The sequence below is a fragment of the Aotus nancymaae genome, unplaced genomic scaffold (assembly GCF_030222135.1).
Source record: "Aotus nancymaae isolate 86718 unplaced genomic scaffold, 86718_ANA_hifiasm-v0.15.2.pri h1tg000286l, whole genome shotgun sequence".
In the NCBI taxonomy this organism is placed as follows: domain Eukaryota; kingdom Metazoa; phylum Chordata; class Mammalia; order Primates; family Aotidae; genus Aotus; species Aotus nancymaae.
This window is the reverse complement of record NW_026988701.1, coordinates 48,047-56,990: the sequence shown is the minus strand read 5'-3', so window position 1 is coordinate 56,990 and position 8,944 is coordinate 48,047.

Here is an 8,944-nt window from a genome sequence, read left to right as displayed (position 1 = left end):
TGGACACAGGTCCTGTCCTTCCTCTGTGTCCTAGTGTGAGATTCACACCAGGACACAGGGCCTGTCCTCCCTCTGTGTCCCGGTGTGGTGTGGACGTGTGGAAACAGGGGCCAGACTTCCTCCCTCTATATCCTGGTGTGACGTGAACCTGTGGACATAGGGCCTGCCCTCCCTCTGTGTCTTGGTGTGATGTGGATCCCTGGACATGGGGCCTGTCCTCCCTCCGTGTCCTGCTGTGACGTGGACCCCAGGACATGGGGCCTCTCATCCCTCTGTGTCCTGGTGTGATGTGGACATGTGGACAGAGGGCCCACCCTTCCTCCCTCTATGCCCTGGTGTGATGTGGACCCGTGAACACCTGGTCTGTCTTCCCTCTGTGTCCTGGTGTGATGTGGACCCCTGGACATGGGGCCTGTCCTCCCTCTGTGTCCTGGTGTGAGGTGGATCCTTGGACACGGGGCCTGTACTGCCTCTGTGTACTAGTGTGATGTGTACCCCTGGACACGAGGCCTCTCCTTCCTCTGTCTCCTGGTGTAACAATCACCCCTGGACACAGGGCCTGTCCTCCCTCTGTGTCCTGGTGTGATGTGAACCCCTGGACACAGGGCCTGTCCTCCTCGTATGTCCTGGTGTGACATGGACCCCTGGATACGGGGCCTGTCCTCACTGTGTCTTGCTGTGATGTGGACGTGTGGACACAGGGTGCTGCCTTCCTCCGTCTATTTCCTCGTGTGACGTGGACCCCTGGACATGGGGCCTGTCCTCCCACTGTGTCCTGGTGTGATGTGGAACCCTGGACACAGGTCCTGTCCTTCCTCTGAGTCCTGGTGTGACATTTGCCCCTGGACACAGGGACCAAAGTTCCTCCCTCTATATCCTGGTGTGTCATGAAACCCTGGACGTGGGGCCTGCCCTCCCTCTGTGTCTTGGTGTGATGTGGACCCCTGGATATGGGGCCTGTCCTACCTCGGTGTCCTGGTGTGATGTGGAACCCTGGACACGGGGCCTGTTCTCCCTCTGTGTCCTGGTGTGATGTAGACCCCTGGACACCTGGTCTGTCCTCCTTCTATGTCCTGGTTTGACGTGCACGCCTGGACACGGGGCCTGTCCTCCCTCTGTGTCCTGGTGTGATGTGGACGTGTGGACACAGTCCCCAGCTTTCCTCCCTCTATGTCCTGGTGTGACGTGAACCCGTGGACATGGGTCGTGTCCTCCCTCTGTGTCCTCGTGTGACGTGGATCCCTGGACATGGGGCCTGTCCTCCCTGTGTGTCCTGGTATGATGTGGACATGTGGAAACAGGGCCCAGCCTTCCCTTTCTATATCCTGATGTGAGGTGGACCTCTCGACATGGGGCTTGTCCTCCATCCGTGTCCTGGTATGACGTGGACGCGCCTGGATACAAGGCCTGTCCTCCCTCTATATCCTGGTGAGAGGTAGACCCCTGGACATGGGGTCTCTCCTCCCTCTGTGTCCTGGTGTCATGTGGACATGTGGACATAGGGACCACCCTTTCTCCCTCTATGTCCTGCTGTGATGTGGACTCCTGAACACCTGGCCTGTCCTCCGTCTGTGTCCTGGTGTGATGTGGACCCCTGAACACGGGGCCTGTTCTCCCTCTGTGTCCTGGTGTGACGTGAACCCATGGACATGGGGCCTGTCCTCCCTCTGTGTCCTGGTGTGATGTGGACCCCTCGACACAGGGCCTGTCTTCCCTCTATGTCCTGGTGTGACGTGGACCCCTGGACATTGGGCCTGTCCTCACTGTGTGTGTTCCTGTGATGTGGACGTCTGGACACGGCGCAGCCGTTCTCCCACTATTTGCTGGTGTGACGTGGACCCCTCAACATGGGGCTTGTCCTCCCTCTGTGTGCTGATGTGACGTGGACTCCTGGATACAGGGCCAGTCCTCCCTCTGTATCCTGGTGTGGCGTGGACCCCTTCACATGGGGCCTCTCCTCTGTGTCCTGGTGTGATGTGGACATGTGGACAGAGGGCCCACCCTTCTTCCCTCTATGTCCTGGTGTGATGTGGACCCCTGAAAACCTGGCCTGTCCCCTGTCTATGTCCTGGTGTGATGTGGACCCCTGGACATGGGGCCTGTCCTCCCTCTGTGTCCTGGTGTGAGGTGGACCCCTGGACACGGGTCCTGTACTTCCTCTGTGTACTGGTTTGACGTGTACCCCTGGAAACAGGGCCTGTCCTTCTTCTGCGTCCTGGTGTGACATTCACACCTGGACACAGGGCCTGTCCTCCCTCTGTGTCCCCGTGTGATGTGGATGTGTGGACACAGGGCCCAGCCTTCCTCCCTCTATGTCCTGGTGTGACATGAACCCGTGGACATGGGGCCTGTGCTCCCTCTGTGTCCTTTTGTGATGTGGACGTGTGGACACAGGGCCCAGCCTTCCTCCCTCTATGTCCTGGTGTGACGTGGACCCCTAGACATGGGGCCTGTCCTCCCACTGTGTCCTGGTGTGATCTGGGACCCTGGACACAGGTCCTGTCCTTCCTCTGTGTCCTGGTGTGATGTGGACATGTGGACACAGGGCCCTGCCTTCCTTCTTCTATATCCTGGTGTGACGTGGACCCGTAAACATGGGGCCTGTCCTCCCTCTATGTCCTGGTGTGATTTGGACCCCTGGACATGGGGTCTATCCTCCCTCTGTGTCCTGATGTCATGTGGACCCCTGTACATGGGGACTGTCGTCCTTCTGTGTCCTGGTGTGATGTGGACTTGTGGACACAGGGCCGAGCCTTCCTCCCTCTGTGTCCCAGTGTGACGCGGACCCCTGGACATGGGGCAAGTCCTATCTCTGTGTCCTGGTGTGATGTGGACCCCTGGACACGGGGCCTGTCCTCCCTCTATGTCATGGTGTGACATGGATCACTGGACATGGGACATGTCCTTCCTCTGTGTCCTGGTGTGATGTGGACCCCTGAACACGGGGCCTGTCCTCCCTCTATGTCCTGGTGTGATTTGGACTCCTGGACTTGGAGCCTGTCCTGCCTCTGTGTCCTGATGTGATGTGGACGTGTGGACACAGGGCCCAGCCTTCTTCCCTGTATGTCTTGGTTTGACGTGGACCCCTGGACATGGGGCCTGTCCTCCCTCTGTGTCCTGGTGTCATATGGCCCCTGGACACAGGGCCTGTCCTCCCTATAAGTTCTGGTGTGATGTGGACTCCTGGACATGGGGCCTGTCCTCCCTCTGTGTCCTGGTGTGATATGGACCCCTGGACACGGGGCCTGTCCTCCCTCTATGTCCTGGTGTGACATGGACCCGTGGACATGGGGCCTGTCCTCCCTCTGTGTCCTGGTCTGATGTGGACGTGTGGTCACAGGGCCCAGCCTTCCTTCCTCTCTGTCCTGGTGTGACGTGGACCACTGGACATGGGGCCTGTCCTCCCTCTGTGTCCTGATGTGATGTGGACGTGTGGACACAGGGACCACCCTTTCTCCCTCTATGTCCTCTTGTGACGTGGACTCCTGAACACCTGGGCTGTCCTCCGTCAGTATCCTGGTGTGATGTGGAATCCTGGAGAAGGGGCCTGTCCTCCCTCTAAGTCCTGGTGTCCCGTGGACCCTTGGTCCTGGGGCCTGTCCTCCCTCTGTGCCCTGGTGTGATGTGGACATGTGGACACAGGGCCCTGCCTTCCTCCTTCTATATCCTGCTGTGACGTGCACCCGTCGACATGGGGCCTGTGCTCCCTCTATGTCCTGGTGTGATTTGGACCCCTGGACATGGGGCCTGTCCTACCTCTGTGTCCTAGTGTGATGTGGACGTGTGGACACAGGCCACAGCCTTCCTCCCTCCATGTCCTGGTGTGACCTGGACCACCCCGGGACATGGGGCCTGTATTTCCTCTGTGTCCTGGTGTGAAATGGACCCCTGGATACATGGCCTGTCCTCCCTCTCTGTCCTTTTGTGATATCGACGTGTGGGTACATGGCCCAGCCTTCCTCCCTCTGTGTCCTGGGGTTATGTGCACCCTTGAACACAGGGCTTGTCCTCCCTCTGTGTCCTAGTGTGACGTGCACCCCTGGACGTGGGGCCTCTCCTTCTCTCTGTGTCCTGGTGTGATGTGGACATGTGAACAGAGGGCCCACCCTTCCTCCGTCTATGTCCTGGTGTGATGTGGACGGAGGCCCGTCCTCCGTCTGTGTCCTGGTGTGATGTGGACCCCTGGACATGGGGCCTGTCCTTCCTCTGTCTCCTGGTGTGACATTCACACCTGGACACAGGGCCTGTCCTACCTCTGTCTTCCGATGTGAGGTGGACATGTGGACACAGGGCCCAGCCTTCCTCCCTCTATGTCCTAGTGTGGCGTGGACCCCTGGACATGGGGCCTGTCCTCCCTCTGTGTCCTGGTATGATGTGGACACCTGGACACGGGGCGTGTCCTACCTCTGTGTCCTGGTGTGATGTGGACCCCTGGAAACGGGGCCTTTTCTCCCTCTGTGTCCTGGTGTGATGTGGACCCCTAGACACGGTGCCTGTCCTCCCTCTGTGTCCTGGTGTGATATAGACGTGTGGACACAGGGCGCAGCCTTCCTCCCTCTATGTCATGGTGTGACGAGGACCCCTGGACTTGGGGCCTGCCCTCCCTCTGTGTCCTGGTGTGATGAGGACCCCTAGACACGGGGCCTGTCCTCCCTCTGAGTCCTGATGTGACGTGGAACCCTGGACATGGGACCTCTCCTCTCTCTTTGTCCTGGTCTGATGTGGACGTGTGGGCACAGGGCCGTGCCTTCCTCCCTCTTATTTCCTGGTGTGACGTGGACCCCCAGATATGGGGCCTGTCCTCCGTCTGTGTCCTGGTGTGATGTGGACCCCTGGTTCCTGTGGAACCAGTGTCCTGGTGTGACATGGACATGGTTCCTGTCCTCCCTCTGTGTCCTTGTGTCACGTCGACCCCTGTACATGGGGCCTGTCATCCCTCTGTGTCATGGTGTGATGTGGACCCCTGGACACGGGGCGTGTCATACTTCTGTGGGCTGCTGTGACGTGGACCCCTGGACAGGGGGCCTGTCCTCCCTCTGTGTCATGGGGTGATGTGGACCCCTTGACATGGGGCCAGTCCACCCTCTATGTCCTGGTGTGACATGGACACCTGGACATGGGGCCTGTCTGGCCTCTGTGTCTTGGTGTGATGTGGACATATGGACATGGGGCCCAGCCTTCCTCCCTCTGTCCTGGTGTGATGTGGATTCCTGGACATGGGTCCTATCCTCCATCTGTGTCCTGGTGTGACGTGAACCCCTGGACACGGGGCCTGTCCTCCCTCTGTGTCCTGGTGTGATGGGAAACCCTGGACACGGGACCTGTCTTCTGACTGTGTCCTGGTGTGATGGGAACCCCTGGACACGGGACCTGTCTTCTGACTGTGTCCTGGTGTGATTTGGACGAGTCACACAGGGCCCAGCCTTCCTGCCTCTATATCCTGGTGTCACGTGCACCCCTGGACATGGGGCCTGTCCTCCCTCTGTGTCCTGGTGTGATGTGGATGTGTGGAAACAGGCCCCAGCCTTCCTCTCTCTATGTCCCAGTGTGACGTGGACCCCTGGACATCGGGCACATCCTCTCTCTGTGTCCTCGTGTGATGTGGATATGTGGACACAGGGCCCTGCCTTCCTCCTTCTATATCCTGGTGTGACGTCGACCCGTTGACATGGGGCCTGTCCTCCCTCCATGTCCTGGTGTGATGTGGACCCCTGGAATTTGCGCGTGTCCTCCCTGTATGTCCTGGTGTGACGTGGACACCTGGACATGAAGCCTGGCCTTCCTCTGTGTCCTGGTGTGATGTGGACCCCTGGACATGGCGCTTTTCCTCCCTCTATGTCCTGTTGTGATGTGGAGCCCTGGACTTGGGGCTTGTCCTGCCCCTGTGTCCTGGTGTGATGTGGACCTATGGACATGCGGCCTGTCCTCCCTCTCTGTCCTGGTGTCACATGGACCCCTGAACACGGGGCCTGTCCTCCCTCTAAGTTCTGGTGTGACGTGGACCCCTGGACATGGGGCCTGTTCTCCCTCTGTGTCCGGGTGTGATGTGGACCCCTGGACACGGGGCCTGTCCTCCCTCTATGTCCTGGTGTGACGTGGACCCATGGACATGGGGCCTGTCCTCCCTCTGAGTCCTGATCTGATGTGGACTTGTGGACACAGGGCCCAGCCATCTTTCCTCTATGGCCTGGTGTGACGGGCAACTCTGGACAAGGGGCCTGTCCTCCCTCTGTGTCCTGGTGTGATGTGGACCCCTGGACACGTGTCCTGTCCTACATATGTGTCCTGTTGTGATCTGGACCCCTTGACACTGGGCCTGTTCTCCCTCTTTGTCCGGGTGTGATGTGTGCCCCTGGACACTGGGCCTGTCCTCCCTCTATGTCGTGGTGTGACGTGGATGCCTGGACATAGGGCCTGTCCTCCCTCTGTGTCCTGGTGTGATGTGGATGTGTGGACAAAGGGCCCAGCCTTCATCCCTCTATGTCATGGTGTGACGAGGACCTCTGGACATGGGGCCTGTCCTCCCTCTGTGTCCTAGTATGATGTGGACATGTGGACACAGGGCCCAGCCTTCCTCCTTCTATGTCCTGTTGTGACCTGGACCCCTCCACATGGGGCCTGTCCTTCTGTGTCCTCGTGTAATGTGGACCCCTGGACATGGGGCCTGTCCTCTCTTTTTATCCTGGTGTGACGTGGACCTCTGGACATGGGGCCTGTCCTCCTCTGTGTCCTGGTGTGATGTGGAACCCTGGACACGGTGCCTGTCCTCCCTCTCTGTCCGGGTGTGACGTGGACCCCTGACCATGGGGCCTGTCCTCCCTCTGTGTCCTGGTCTGATTTGGATGTGTGGACACAGGGCCCCGCCTTCGTCCATCTCTATCCTGATGTGACGTTAACCCCTCGACATGGAGTCTGTCCTCCCCTCTGTGTCATGGTGTGACATGGACTCTTAGACGCGGGGCCTGTCCTCCCTTTGTGTCCTGGTGTGATGTGGCAGTGTTTACACACGACCCAGCCATCCTCCCACTGTTTCCTGGTGTGATGTGGACCCCTGAACATGGGGTCTCTCCTCCCTCTGTGTCCTTTTGTGATGTGGACCATGGACATGGGGCCTGTACTCCCTCTGTATCCTCGTGTGATGTGGACGTGTGGACACAGGGCCCAGCCTTCCTTCCTCTATGTCCTGGTGTGACGTGGCATCCTGGACACCTGGCCTGTCCTCCGTCTGTGTCCTGGTGTGATGTGGAACCCTGGACAGGGGTCCAGTCCTCCCTCTGTGTCCTCATGTGATGTGGACCCCTGGACATCGGCATGTCCTTCCTCTCTGTCCTGGTGCGATGTGGACCTCTGGACATGGGGAGTGTCCTTCCTCTGTCTCCTGATGTAACAATCACCCCTGGACACAGGGCCTGTCCTTGCTCTATATCCTGGTGTGACTTGGATGCCTGCACATGGTTCCTGTCCTCCTCCTGTGTCCTGGTGTGATGTGAACGTGTAGACACAGGGCCCAGCATTCCTCCCTCTATGTCATGGCATGAGAAGGACCTCTGGACATGGGGCCTCTCCTTCCTCTGTGTCCTGATGTGATGTGGACCCCTGAACACGGTACTTGTTCTCCCTCTGTCTTCTGATGTCACGTGGACGCCTGTACAAGGGGCCTTTCGTCTATCTGTGTCCTGGTGTGGTGTGTAACCCTGGACACGGGGCCTGTCCTCCCTCTGTCTCCTGCTGTGATATGGAACCCTGGACACGGGGCCTGTCCTCCCTCTAAGTCCTGATGTGACGTGGACCCCTGGACATGGGGCCTGTCCTCCCTCTGTGTCCTGGTGTGATGTGGACATATGGACACAGTGACCACCCTTCCTCCCTCTCTGTCCTGGTGTGACGTTGACCCCTGGACATGGGGCCTGTAGTCTCTCTGTGTCCTATTGTGACGTGAACCCCTAGACACGGGGCCTGTCCTCCCTCTGTGTCCTGGTGTGATGTGGACCCCTGGACACAGGGCGTTTTCTCCCCCTGTGTCCTGGTATAATGGGAACCCCTGGACACGGGGCCTGTCTTCTGACTGTGTCCTGGTATGATGTGGACGAATGGACACAGGACCCAGCCTTCCTCCCTCTATGTCCTGGTGTGATGAGGACACCTGGACATGGGTCCTATCCTCCCTATTTGTCCTGGTGTGATGTGGACCCCTGGACACACAGCCTGTATCCCTCTATGTCCTGGTGTCATGTGGACTCCTAGATACGGGGCCTGTCCTCCCTCTGTGTCCTGGTGTGATGTGGACCCCTGGACACGGTGCCTGTCCTTCCTCCGTGTCTTCGTGTGACATGGACACCAGGAACCAGGGCCTGTCTTCTCGCTGTGTCCTGGTGTGATGTGGACGTGTGGACACAATGCCCAGCCTTCGTCGCTCTATGTCCTCTTGTGATGTGGACCGTTGGACACGGGGCCTGTCCTCCCTCTGTGTCCTGGTGTGATGTGGACATATGGACACAGGGCCCAGCTTTCTTCCCTCTATGTCCTGGTGTGACTTGGAACCCTGGACACGGGGCCTGTCCTCTGTCTTTGTCCTCATGTGCTGTGAACCTGTGGTCATGGCACCCAGCCCCTCCTCCTCCTCTGTGTCCTTTGCCGCCGCGTGTGGGCCGGACAGTGGGCAGGGACCTCCAGCCGGCTGAGGGATGTCTCGTCCATGCCTTGGAGCTGCCTCTCTTGTGTGAGCCGAGGGCTTTGAAAGGTGCTTGAGTTAAGTGGGCTGGGTGTGGGGCCCTGGAAATGCTCGGACTTCCCTGTTGACAGTGCCCTTGTGTGCTGCAAGGTGCGTTTGCCAACCCCTCCCGATGCCCGGTACGGAAGCTCTTGGTCGGAGCGCTACCTGTGATGCAAAGACCTCTTCTCCACTGGAACAGTCCATCACCACGTGATTGGGTTTCAAATACTG